Source organism: Mesoplodon mirus, assembly GCF_964341445.2.
Source record: "Mesoplodon mirus genome assembly, chromosome: 10".
In the NCBI taxonomy this organism is placed as follows: Eukaryota; Metazoa; Chordata; class Mammalia; order Artiodactyla; family Ziphiidae; genus Mesoplodon; species Mesoplodon mirus.
The window spans coordinates 8,159,661-8,173,961 of NC_138986.1; the positions used below are offsets into that span (position 1 = coordinate 8,159,661).

At 44.6% G+C, this 14,301-nt stretch overlaps 1 long non-coding RNA gene across 1 annotated transcript; it reads left to right on the forward strand.

Annotated features, from left to right (window-relative positions):
* Window positions 1–8,942: 8,942 nt before the first annotated feature.
* Window positions 8,943–12,125, forward strand: LOC309811232. Its single transcript, XR_014295120.1, has 3 exons — window positions 8,943–9,079; window positions 9,255–9,352; window positions 11,024–12,125. It is a non-coding gene; the product is annotated as an uncharacterized lncRNA (long non-coding RNA).
* Window positions 12,126–14,301: the final 2,176 nt, after the last annotated feature.

Here is a 14,301-nt window from a genome sequence, read left to right on the forward strand (position 1 = left end):
AAGTCACCTTATGAGGCTAATCTTACCTTTTTAAAAAAGTTTCTTTAAACAATTTTATTGAAGTATAGTTGATTTACAATGTTATTTATTACCTTTTAATAAATAGTAAACAGTAATAAAATGACAAAAAGACACTATAAGGAAAGAATATTATCATGAGAATAGTTGTAAAAAGTCTTGACAAAATTTTAGCAAATGGTATCCTAAAACATATAAACAGAATTATTTATTATGCCCAGGAATATAATAAATTTATTCCAGGAATGCAAAGTTGTTATAAAATTTGGAAATCAATCTATGTAATTCACCATGTTAACAAACTAAAAGAACACATATACACACAAAAACAAAACATAGTTTCATCTCAGTAGACTGAGAGAAAGCATTTGATAAATTCAATGTCCATTTATGATAAAATCTGTCAATTAACTAGGAACAGAAGGAAACTTCTTCAGTCTGATAAAGGTGTCTATTAAAAAACCTCTTCTTTTTTCATGTGCCTTGTAGTCAAGTACCACACAGAGCAATGGATCTGGTGGAAAGAGCACAAGTTTCTGGGTCAGAAACACGAGTTCAAATCATAGCCTTCCTACTGCTGTGATCATGCACACGTTCCATCGCCTCTCTGAGCCTGCATGTTCTCATTTGTAACACAGAGATAATAAACAAACAAGTTACACTATGCTACTGCCCAGCGCTGCTTGCACACATTAAAATTAGTGCCCTTTCCCTTCCCTTTTTCTTCACCTGGTTCTGAGGAGGGTGAGATTAGTCCAGGGCAGCAGTTTTCAGCATCTTTCTTAGCCACAAATATTTACTGCAGACCTGAGATGCGTAAGGCATCAGAAGGCTTGCTCTGGTGGACTGTAAGAGCTTTCATTTCCTCCTTTTTGGGAGGATCTGGTGGAGTGGAACGGGGAATAGGCTAGGAGGCAATCAGAGGAAGATAAGGCATCCCTAAATCTGCAAATTGGCTCTTTCTGGAAAACCCAGCCAGGTTTTTGGCAATAGATTATCATTCTGGGCTTGCAGGGCACTGGGTGTCTTAACTGAGGTTTCTAGCTAAGACTACATTTGAGCGTGGAACACGGGGGACATTAATCCAGTGAGACAAGCTCTTTATAATTCAACAGCAAGGACAGTCTCTAAGTTCTGAAGTGTTCCAGCTAGAAAGCACCGCGTGTTCTTCAGGGCTCAGCTGCAGAAGGTCGCAGTAACACTGAGACCAGCTAGTCATCCACAAGCAGTTAGTTTCATCCCTTGCCAGTGGGGCTGTTACACCATATACTTATTAATAGGGAACTATTTGGAGTTCGTTTTGCCAGAGGCTGATATTTCCTGCGAGGTCTTTAATGACTCTGAAGATAATGTCAGGCTTCCAAGGAGGCTTATTAGCCACATTAAAGAAGAGAGAACTTGATGAGCAGGACCAGCAGTGCCCCTGCCAGCCAATGAGCACTTTTGTCAAGTGCTAGATTTCACAATACACATCAGAGCATTAAAAACTCTGAGACCCTGGCAGTAGATGCAGAAGCATGTCCTCAAGGTGTCAGCATAGCAGCTATGAGGACCAGAACAGGCATTTTCATCAACTGAACACACACACACACACACACACACGCACACACACACACGGTCATGAAGTCAGGCCGGAGATACCACCGGGGAGAAGCTGAGGAGAAATAGGGTGTGAGGTAGGATTTGGAAGGGGGTAGTTATAATGTGAAACAGACTGAATCTTACACCAGAAAGGACCAAGGTACCCTGTTTGACAGGGTCAGGTGTGTACCATCAGGGGTGATCGGGATTGGAAAGCCAGATGAGATCTGACAGAAGAAAGAAAACGAGTAACATTTGAAACATTCAAAACACTTATGAATGTGTTATTCAAACACTTATTTGAAACGTTCAAAACACTTCCCTGGTGGCGCAGTGGTTGAGAGTCCGCCTGCCGATGCAGGGGACACGGGTTCGTGCCCTGGTCCGGGAAGACCCCACGTGCCGCGGAGCGGCTGGGCCCGTGAGCCATGGCCGCTGAGCCTGCGTGTCCGGAGCCTGTGCTCCACAACGGGAGAGGCCACAGCGGTGAGAGGCCCGTGTACCACAAAAAAACCCCAAAAAAACCCCACTTATGTCCATTTTAACCCTAGTACTACAGCACAGAACTTAAAAGTCATGTCAGACATTTAAAAAAATTTTATTAAAGTATAGTTGATTTACAGTGTTGTTAGTTTCTGGTGTACAGCAACGTGCTTCAGTTTATACACCTATATATTGTTTTTCATATTCTTTTCCATTATGGTTTATCTCAGGATATTGAATCTAGTTCCCTGTGCTGTGCAGTCGGAGCTTGTTGCTTATCCACCCTCTATACAGTATTTTGCACCTGCTAATCCCAAACTCTCAATCCTTCCCTCCCCCCGAGCCTCCCCTCGACCCTTGGCAAGTCTGTTCTCTGTGTCTGTGAGTCTGTTTCTGTTTCATAGATATGTTCATTTGTGTCATATTTTATTTATTTATTTATTATTTAATTTATTTCTTGGCTGTGCTGCATGACTTGCAGGATCTTAGTTCCCTGACCAGGGATTGGACCTAGGCAGTGAAAGCGCCGAGTCCTAACCACCGGACCGCCAGGGAACTCACATTTGTGTCGTATTTTAGATTCCACAAATAAAGCGATATCATATGGTATTTGATGTCCGACATTTTCACCCTTACTGCCCTTTCAGCCTCCAGCAGGGAGGTTTCTCACTGCTCTTTTCCACGGCTGCCCCATCCTTTGCCCCATCCACTGCCTCTGGCTCGGCCTCCTCCCCCCCGTCCTTGTTTCCTCTCCTTCCCCCCCCTCTTCTCTCCTCCACTGGTCGCTGGTTGGGAGCAAAGTGCTCCTGGTTCCCCCACTGCCTCCTGCTGAGCTTGTCCTGGTGGCTCGGGCTCCTCTGAGCAGATATTTCACCTTACTCAATGCAACTTGTCAGGATATCTCCCTCCCTAAAGAGAATTCTGGCTCCGGTTCAGAAAATAAAAATCTGCCTTGATGACCCTAAAACTCCATCTTCTGAGGAGTGCGGATAAGACAGATGTGCGCGATGAATGACGGCCTCTGTCTACAGTGCACTGTTTGCAGGTGTGGCCTTCAGGTTTTCCCACGTGGACAACCGGAACACAGCCTTACAGTCACACCTGACAAATCTCTGGAGCCATACAAACAGTTACTTTCACTGTTGTCCCATCCCAATGTCCCCACCCATGAAATGGGGACACTAACAGTTATAAGAATTAATTTATTTCTTATACATTTTGACTTTGCAAAAGCTAAGGTTATCACTAATTCATATGCCTAAATGGTATTGTTCACCAATTTTTTTGTCCTTGGGATTTTAGGGATACATTTTCATATGACCAATATTTTCCTAGAAAACTTGTAGTCCAAATATGAAGAATACCCAGTCACACTATCCATCCTTTTGAATGGAAATGCACTGACATCTATCAGAGGGGACTTTTGGATGTGGGTGTCAGGGCTGGGGAAAGAGGGGCAGTAAAGAGGGGACCAAGGTGAAGAATCTGGGACCAGAGAGGAGAATGACCAGCACAATACCTGGCAACGTCCAGGACAAGTGGCTGTAACTGTCGTTATTTGTCGAAAGTCCTGATGCTGTAATTCATGTGCAAATCATGGGCTTGTTCTCCTGAGTGATGTGTGTGAGAGTGAGTGTGTGTGTGTGTGTGTGTATGTGTGTGTGTGTGTGCAGGGGGGCAGTGTTTCTGGACTAGGAACTTCTCATCAGAGGGGGCTGCTAACCATGGGCTCTTCTTAAGCCAGAGGGACATCTTTCACTCTTACTCCTAGTTCCCCAAAGACTGAATGCACCTTCCATATTTGATTGGCTCTTCGAATTATGTAAATAGCATAAGGGAAACACTAATCCTGTGGGTGTATCTTGTAACCGAAAATGAAAGTCCTCTTTCTTTTGGCCAGGCATGATGTCCCTCAGCTTCCCAGGCCCGTCACCCTCTCCATGTGGATGAAGACGTTCGTAGACAAGAGGAGGGGTAAAAGGGCTTAAAAACTGGGGGGAAGATCTCTCCATCTTCAGGGAAGAGGGAGGAGCTAATTCCATAACAATATATCCATCACAAGGAAGAAGATCACGGCTCGTGATTTGGCACAAGAGGGAAAAAGCCATAATGTCAGGAGGCAAAGCCTGACTCTATTTCCTGGTATAACTGGATGCAGCTTAGATGTCAATGAGTGGTGACTTTTGCAGAGTCTTACCTTGAGTCAATAGGACCTAGCTCAGTTCGTCTTCGCCACGGAGCAGCCACATTTGTCTTGGTTTTTCTGGGATCCTGGAGGAGAAGGAGTGACCTGAGGCGGGGATTCAAGTGGAGGGGAGAGCACAGCATTTGCTAGAGTGTTGTCCACGAATGGTTTCATAGCTAGAAACAGATGTGCCAGGCGGCTGGCTGGCCAACAGCATGATGTAGAAAATATTAAAATATAGATTCTTCAGAGCATTCTTAGCTTGACTCCTTGGTTCTCAGGAACTTCTCTCATGCTTCCAAAGCGGAGAGGAAACCAGCCTTTTCCTGGTCCACATTCTGTGGGTTTAAGTCAGCTTTGGCTACTGTTGCTCTGTGCATTGGGACTGGCCTCACAGCATCCCTCCTCTTGTTGGGTCTCTTCTAGAGCAGCCACTTGAAATTACAGAGAGGAGCTTAGCATCTTGGCAGCTCCTGTGGAGAAACCCCGTACAACATCTGCAGGAGCTGGAAGGGCTGAGTTATTTCCTATTCACCTCGTGACTGGTGTGGTTTCCAAAGGGGTGTGTGGCAGAGATGGGGGGCTGGCACCCATCGACTCCAGCCCCGGAAATAACAGGGGCTGCTGGTCCCCCAGGATTTACTGGGGGACCTTGTAGGGTCTGAGACTTGGAATCTCACTGAGATGGATTCACAAGTTAAAAAAAAAAAAAAGTCGTGCTAGAAGGGGATTGAATCTGGCCACGTCTCCTCTCTTTATAATTTTTTAAGCCTGACGATTTTGGCTTAGAGACCATGAATTACGGAACTGTAGTGATTTCAGACCCTAGAGACCATCCACTTGGACCTCATTGTTTTATGGAGGAGAAATTGAGGAAGCGAGATGTTGAATGAGTTTCCTAAGGTCATTTATGGAAGCAGGGCTGGAACTCAGCTCTCTCATCCTTCCTACAGCATAACTCAAAGTTCCTTGATTGCCCTTCCCCTCTTTTTTTGCACCAACACAAGGGCTGTGTTTTCTCATCTTCTCTGTGGAGACCTTTATACCAGACCCCCTCTCCCCACCCCTGGCCTGGATGAGCCTTTCTGTAATCTGGTGCATATTTCCTCCAAACGAGTACAAAAAGCAGGGTGTAGAATCAAGATATTACACATGTATAGAGATTACTGATTCTGAGAAAGCTTAGCCTGAAAACTGTAAGTGGTTTAGAAAAAACATTATTTAAACCACAGAGACATATGCTTTCCAGGTAATAAAATCATTTGTCTTATTGCACAAGTTGGAGGATGTGATTTTTGTACCTCATACTCTGTGCTTCATAGCCCTGTCTCCATCTCTTGGGCCTCCCCACCCATCCTCTGGCCCCCAAACACATAAGGCAAATTTCTATAATTTACTAACATTTCTCTTTCAAATTTAGATTTTGATTTGTAGAATTGGAACATGGCTAGCTACCAGCCAGCTCTTAATCCGAGCTTTGCTGGCGCGGCTCTGCGTTCCCTCCGCAAAGGGGGTCGGGGTCTGAGTGGTCCCAGGCTTGTGGGGTTCCCGTCTTGTGGATTCAGCTATTTTATTGGACACTGTTTCATTAGTGTTCCCAGCTGCTTTCTATCTTTTCTATTGGAGTGCTAAATGTTTCTTTTCTTCTCTAAACAATACGTTATGATTGATTCCTGGGTTTTGTTTTAGCCACTTTGAACAAGTGAGATGGACTCCCTCCCACCCAAAACTGGATTTTGATGTTGAGACTGATGATGCCAGACTCACACCAGGAGGGTGTATGAAAAGTTTATTACCCACATAACGAGACTTTTGGGGAGGGCGGAATAGGCTTCCTAAGCTGGTCCAAAAATGTCTTGAGAGAGAAAGGAAGAGAGACAGGCTTGGGGTTTATTGGGGCGGGGCTGGAGTGAGGTTCCGGGCATGGAAGAAGGCTTCCGTGGTCTGACTCTCCCTCTGGACCAAAAGGGGGAGCACTCGGGCTTTTTTATTCGATGTGGGTGGAGGGGGCAGCAGGAGGGATGAGGCTTAAAAGCTGTCAGCAGTCAGACATCAAAAAACGGAGCCGCATTCTTTCTTATAGGATTATTTTGGATTTAAAAAAATATTTATTTATTTGTTTGTTTTTGGCTGTGTTGGGTCTTCGTTGCTGCGCGTGGGCTTTCTCTAGTTGCGGCGGGCGGGGGCTACTCTTCGTTGCGATGCACGGGCTTCTCATTGCGGTGGCTTCTCTTGTTGTGGAGCACCGGCTCTAGGCGCACGGGCTTCAGTAGTTGGGGCTCATGAGCTCTAGAGCGCAGGCTCAGTAGTTGTGGCTCGTGGGCTCTAGAGCGCAGGCTCAGTGGTTGTGGCTCGTGGGCTCTAGAGTGCAGGCTCAGTGGTTGTGGCTCGTGGGCTCTAGAGTGCAGGCTCAGTAGTTGTGGTGCACGGGCTTAGTTGCTCCGCGGCATGTGGGACCTTCCCGGACCGGGGATCGAGCCCGTGTCCCCTGCATTGGTAGGTGGATTCTTAACCACAGTGCCACCTGGGAAGTCTGGATTATTTTGGATTTAAGAACAATTGTTCAAAATATGGAAAAATTTTGCTCATGTCACACAGGATTTACTTCTCCTTGATTGATAAACATATTCAGGCTTTGCAAGTTGCTGAGTAAGAAAGCCAGCGATACACAGTCCACCTGGTTTCCTAATATCTGATGTAAACTAAGCCGTCAGCAAGTAACTCCACAACGTTCTCTGTTTAGCTATGAAGCTTCAAGTAATGACTCTCTGAAAACATACGGAATCATTAAACTAACCTTTATCGTTTATTTAAAAATTCTCTTCTTTTCTTTTGTTACTTTAAATACTTTATTTTTTACTTTTAAATTTTTAAAAATTTATATTGGAGTATAGTTGATTTACATTGTTGTGTCAGTTTCAGGTGTACAGCAAAGTGATTCAGTTATACATAAACATATATCCACACTTTTTTAGATTCTTTTCCCATATAGGTCATTGCAGAGTATTGGTAGAGTATTGTGCTGTACAGTAGGTCCTTATCAGTTATCTGTTTTACATATAGTAGTATGTATATGTCAGTCTATATCTCCCAGTTTATCCCTCCCCCCTTTTCCCCCATGGTTAGGTTGGTTTTCTACATCTGTGACTCTATTTCTGTTTTGTAAATAAGTTCATTTGTACCATTTTTTTAGATGCCACATATAAGTGATATCATATGATATTTGTATACAATGTAATATTAGTCATTAAAAAGAACAAAATAATGCCATTTGCAGCAACATGCATGGACTTAGGGATTGTCACACCGAGTGAAACAAGTCAGACAGAGAAAATTATTCTCATTCAAAGTCTCAGCTGTCCTACTCATGATGAAATTCAAATCAAAATGAAGCTCCCTGTGCTGCTAGTTTCCAAATTCACACATCTAGTCCTGACTTCTCCCCTGAGATCCAGACAAGTAGATTCAAGTGCTTCTTTGACAGGTCCATGGGCGCATCTAAAAGGCATTTCAAGTTGAACATGCTTCAAATACAGCTATTGATTTGTTCTCCAAACTTGATCCTTCTCTTCACTTTTTCATCTCATAAATGGCCCCACTGTCTTCCTAGTTGTGTAATCCAAAATTCTAGAAGGCACTCCTGATTGCTCTTTGCCCTCACACTCCACTAGTCTTGTAACCTGTATCTTACCTCTCTTTCCCCTCTTCATTCCCCAGGCATCGCAGCTGCTCGTCTCCTACCTGTGCACTGCAGGAGCTTCTTCCTGTGCTCCTGCCATGGGTTGAGCTGTGTCGCCCTAAAAGGTATGTTGAAGTCCTACCTCCTGGAAATTTTAAATGTGACCTTATTTAGAAATAGGGTTTTTGCAGGTGCAGTCAATTGAAGATGAAATCTTTAGGGTGAGCCCTAATCCAATCTGACTGGTGTTCTTATAAGGAGAAGAGACATGGAAACACACACACACAAGGAAGACAGCCATGTGAGGATGGAGGTGGAGAGTGGAGCGATTCTGCCACAAGCCCAGGGCCGCCTGGGGACACCAGGAGCTGGAAAAGGCAAGGAATCCTTCTCCCCTAGAGACTTTGGAGGGAGCGAGTCCTTTGATTTTTTTTCTTTTTTTGGCCACACAGCATGTGGGATTTTAGTTCCCTGACCAGGGATTGAACCTGTGCCCCCTGCCGTGGAAGCACGGAGCCCTAACCACTGGACTGCCAGGGAATCCCCTCAACACCTTGATTTTGGACTTCTAGCCTCCAGAACTGTGAGACAATAAGTTTCTGTTGTTTTAAGCCACCCAGTTTGTGGTACTTTATTATGGCAGGCTGAAGAAGCTAATACAGGTCCTATAATCCCTTTTTTTGTACAACGGCTAGAGGGACCTTTGCAACTTAAGTCAGATTGTGCCCTTTCTCTGCATAAAAACCTCTTTTGATTTTCCTCTGAATTTATGATGAAATCCAAGCTCTTTGCCAGGCGCGATGAGACCTTCCACATCTGGCCCTGATGATTTCTGGTCTCACCTCCTCCCCCCACCTCTGTTCCTCCCATTTGTTTCTGGAACATGGTTGCTGACTCTTTCCACTCACTGGGCCTGTGACCCTGAAGGAATGAGTTGGAGTCACTAACCTCACCCCGAGTATTGCTTCATTTCCTCCAGAGCACATATCCCGACGTGGCATTTCTGTACTAGCTCGTCATTGGTCCCAGTCCCTCTGTGGTGAAGGTCGTGAGGTCTGAGTTCACCACGTTGCCATGTCCCGTGTCCAGAACAGTGCTGGGCACAGCTAGAGTGGGAGCTTCATGTATATGTGGTGAGTGAATGTATGATATATGCAAATGTTGAAAAAGTGTTTTGCTTTAAATATGGACACCAGTAAGCGAAAATAAACTTTATATTTACTGAATCTATTGACATTTTCTCAAATACATTTGCATAAGTACGATTCACGCTTTTCCTCAATTAATCTCCCCTGTTTCTTAATCCAGAATGAGCAGTCAAGCCTCAGCCAAGGAGAGGCCCAAAGACATCTCAACACACTTAACAACTGAGAGATCACCTTTTGGCATGAAATCAGAGTGTCCTGGTCTGTGTGAGGCTCTTTTCACCCTTCTCAAAGGTCATCCCGTGTGCCTCTAAGGTTAAATACTGCTTGATCAAGCACATATGACAAAGTGTTAATGGTTGGTGCATCTAGGTGAAGGGGGTATGGGTATTCATTGTACCATTCTGTCATCTTACCCTCATTTGAAATTTTTCAAAATAAAAATTGGGGGAAAAAATCAGCCAAAGAAAATACTGTATGATTTTAAATTGCCTTAAGAAAAACTTTGCATTGTAAGCCTGAAGGACTAACACCCTGATTGTATCAGATAATTGACAGTAGAGTATTTGGTTCATTCAGGAATATAATGCATCTGATGGCCAACATGTCTATTTTATGTATTTTTAAGGTCAGTCAGAGGTCTTTGCAACAAAACAGGGCAAGATTAGCATGCCACATATGTTTTATTTCTGCTGTGGAAACCTGAGATGTAGTTTTCATGGGTGAATGGCATTCTGTGTTGTCCCCCTGGGACCCTCACCCCTCTGAGGCTTTCACAGAGGGATCGTCCTCTGTGGAACTTCAGGTGTGTTTCCAGGTGCTCCTCCTGGAATTGTGTCAGGTGACCCCAAACCCACGAACCAAGACTTTTCCGTTTGTGTTTAAGTTCTGTCCCACTTTCAGGAAGCTACTGGGCCTCTGGTTCTCTCTGGACAACTGAAAACAAAGAGTGAAATTCTAGAATTCTCTTGTGGAATGCAGCCAAAGCAGTTCTAAGAGGGAAGTTCATCAGACTTGTTGTTGCCGAGGGTTGGGGGGAAGGAGAGGGTTGGATTGGGAGTCTGGGGATTAGCAAATGCAAACCATTATGTATCGGATGGATAAATGACAAGGTGCTACTGTAGAGCACAGGAAACTATATTCAATATCCTGTGATAAACTGTAATTGAAAAGAATATTAAAAAGAAAGTATATATATATATATATATATATATATACATGTATAACTGAATCACTTTGCTGTATAGCAGAAATTAACACAACGTGGTAAATCAACTATACTTCAATAAAATAAATTAAAAAAATAAAAGAAAGAGGGAAGTTCATAACAATAAGTGCTTCCATCAGGAAACAAGAAAAATCTTCAATAACAACCTAACTTTACACCTCAAGGCACTAGAAAAGGAAGAACAAAGTCCAGAGTTAGTAGAAGGAAGGAAATAACAAAAACTAGAGCGGAAATAAAAGAAACAGAGACTAAAAAGACAAAAGAAAATAGCAATGAAATGATATTTAGAGCTGGTTCATTGAAAAGATAAACAAAATTGACAAATCTTTAGCTAGAATCACCCAGAATTTTCTCAGGTGTGGTGAGTAAAAATTAACAGAATTTCTTTTGGAAGGTATGAAATGATCTAAAAATTAAGCAATGCACCAATAATGGAAGGATATGACAGAAGGAGCTCAAAAAGATTGATACTCATGTCTCTTAAGGACTTTTCATTGCAAATATGATAGTTGACCTTTCTTCCTGGTCGACTAAATAAAAGAAGTTGTGCAAAAATGGGAAAATTCTTAAAGTTACATAAACTACAACAGGAAGACCTGAGGTTTAAAGTTATTTTGGGCTTTGCACATTGAATCACTTAATGATGAATGAAAGGATTTGATTTTGTTCATCACCTCTTTTTTTTTTTTTTTTTTTCTTTGCAGTACGCAGGCCTCTCACTGTTGTGGCCTCTCCCGTTGTGGAGCACAGGCTCCGGACGCGCAGGCTCAGCGGCCATGGCTCACGGGCCCAGCTGCTCCGCGGCATGTGGGACCTTCCGGGACTGGGGCACGAACCCGTGTCCCCTGCATCGGCAGGTGGACTCCCAACCACTGCACCACCAGGGAAGCCCTGTTCATCACCTCTTAACTGGTAGATGGTTTTTCTAAAGAGTGACAGGATGGGGTCGGCCAGGCTGAGAGAGTCACTGTCCTGGTGGTCTCTGGGGTGGAGGGGAATAACCAGAATTCATCACCTATGTTGTCATTCAAAGCATAACTTGATCCTTCACAATTGTCTGACTGTCCTGCAATTTCTTCTTCTGGGCTTTTAGCTGCCTGCACCCAGCCTCCTGGGGCCTGGGTCCTGCCCCACTCCCCCTTCCCCACACCCCTACCTGGGATCCCTGCTGCCCTCTGCCCTGGGGCGTTGGTTGGGGAGGTCCATGCTCCATTTTCTCTGCCATTTCCTACTCCTGGCAGGGCCTGTTTGTAGGTGCAGGAGGGTCAGAGTCAAGTGCAGGCCCCATGGCATCTGGGACAGGGCAAGGCGGTGGCCTCTCACCCACTCCTGGTCCAGGTACCCAGCATGTCCCACACAGAGGTTGCAATCCCTTGGGGGTCTCCCATGTTTTGTGTGTTGGGGAGATGGGCCCAACGGAAGGGGAGGTTCACTTCCCCACTCCACTGGGCTGTGCATTTTTATTTTGCATTAGGTTCTGCAAATTATGTAGCTGGCCCCATGTGCCAGGACCTGGGGCGGCAGCAAAGCAGCAGAGGAGGGGAGGTAGGGACACATTCTTCCTATTAATTCCATCCCTGGTTGGTTCTGGTATCAGGCTACAAAACTTTCCTTTAAGAAACTTTATCAACGCTGCTCAGATTTCTTGCCTTTACTCACATAATTTTTCTGTTCTGGAATGTCTTCTTCTAGCCTCTTTGATTTTCCAACTTCTCCTTATTTGTAAAGGCCCAAATCAAGATTCATCTCTCTCACAAGACTTCCGGCCCACTCCAGGCATCATTGCTGATTCTCTGCACTGAAATCAGGCTGTATCTTAGTACTATTTCCGAATTAAACATAGATTTCTCGTTGTACATGCAGTGTTCATTGTTCAGCCTCGTTATTGAACTTTTCGTATGCTAGTGTCTTGTGTACATGACTCTGTTCTTGGCTCGGTCTCCTAGGAGATGTGCTAGATGCATGCATACATATTTGTTGCTTGAATGATACGTTGGATGTGTGATGGCGTTTTTGGAAAATAAGGGAAGGATGAAGGCCGTACTTCCTTTAGAAGTTGTTGATTGGTCAAAATCAAACTTCTGATTTAAGTGATTTTGAATGATAAATTAGAGAAGAAGTAATGATGGATTAGAAACCGACCATGAAAAAATGAATATTTCAGCTGGAAGATAGCGGTTTCAACAGGAGTAGGTTCGCTTGATTTGAACCCTGTTTTTAGCAATCCCGAGGTTACTGTAGCTCTGAATGGAATTCTCACTGTGACGTGAGCATGTGTCTTTTTCCAGACCCACAAATTATGCTCTGTATCCCAACCAGGAGGGTAAGGAAAATTCTGGGAACTCAGGCAATGCTGCCTCAGTCCTGCTCAGCTTTTGAAAGTCCCCCCAGCCTGGAGCTAATGTACTTGGGCCACACTTCACCTTCCTCTTCGCTGGAGTTTCCTCCTGACTTTGGTGATTTCCTGGGTCTCTTGAGTTACCACAGCTCTTGCTGCAGGATCCACCACAGCAGGGCTCCCATACCGAGAAGCACCCAAGGCTCAAAGGATTTCATTTCAATGAAAGATGCTCCTTTTCTGTTTTCGTCCAGTGACCAAGGTGAACACATGGGCCGTTAGCTCCATTTTTGGAGGAGTTTTCAGATCATGCTTTAAAAATCACGAATGAAGTCAGCGCCTCCATGATACCTGGAAGCTTGCGTCCAGCAGCGTTCTTGTTTTCTCACTTGGATGGGAAAGAGCTGTGGAGGTACCGTCCTCCCCGGAGTTCCGGAGTCTGAAAACAGAGGCCTTGGGTTGTATGAAAAGGTCTCTAGTCTTTCTTTAAATATTCACAGAGTCCCATGCCAGAAAACAAAACAAGATTGCTTTATCAGTCACCCAACAGTGAGAGAGGAAAGCCGCCCACTTCTCCACGCTTCCTTTCAAAGTGACCTCAGCGACCCTGACAGACTCATGGAATTAATTAGAAACAACAGTAAGGATGCCGTGGGATGGGCGATTTTGTCACTAGACAACATTTCAGAACTTCCCTGAGGAGCCTCTCCTGCCTCAGACCCACCTCACTGCCCACGCACCCACCCTGCGATGCAGACCCTCCCGAGAGGGGCTCAGACCACCTTCCCCCTTGCTGCCGCCTTCCACGTGGGCCCTCCCGGGTCCCGCAAACCCACCCGACAGGCTGCCGCTCCACTCAGGCATCTGTAGGGGTCTGAGCTTAGTCAAGCCCTGCAGTCCCCTAAGCTCTCGCCCTGACCGCAGACCCTCACTGGGTCAAGGGTGGTCAACCAGCTCAAGACTCAGTTCCCCACAGAGGCCACGTCCTGTGAGGAAAAGGAAGAGATGGAAACCTAGCTCTCCAGGGTCTGCTCAGGGCCAGGCACTGTGCTGGGAGGAATCTTACTCCTGTGTGATCTCATTTCATCAAGTAAGTGGCCCTTCAGTTATATAGAAGAAGAAACAGGCAGAAAGATTAAAAAACGTATTGACGGTTGCACTGCATTCCAGTGGTCTCCAGGGTAGGGTGGGTCAGCTCTAGGGAAGGTGGCAAATTAAATCTCATTGATTAACCACTAACCACAAGAGTGCTATCTAACTGGCCAGCTTCTAGATTAAATTGTGGCAGGTAAATTATTTGGAAAAAAAAAGTTGATTTCTACATGACCACATTGTCTCTGTGAATTAATGATGGAAAAAAGTTCTGTATGTTCACATAGGATTCCAAGGTTATTTCAAGAATTATTCAAATATGGGAATAGTTTCACCTTCAGAACACAAACTCTCAGATTTTGGAATATGGGCATCTTATATGGCCCACCAAGAACTCCATTGAAAACATAAATATCATTCAAGTTCCCATCTCAATTTCTGGCTCTTTTTCCCTTAGGAAACATCTTCCAAAATATATAGTGTTTTGGATATGTATGTTATTTGTTGGCCTAGTTCCTCTTTTGTTGGGAAATAACCATAATAGTCGCTAAT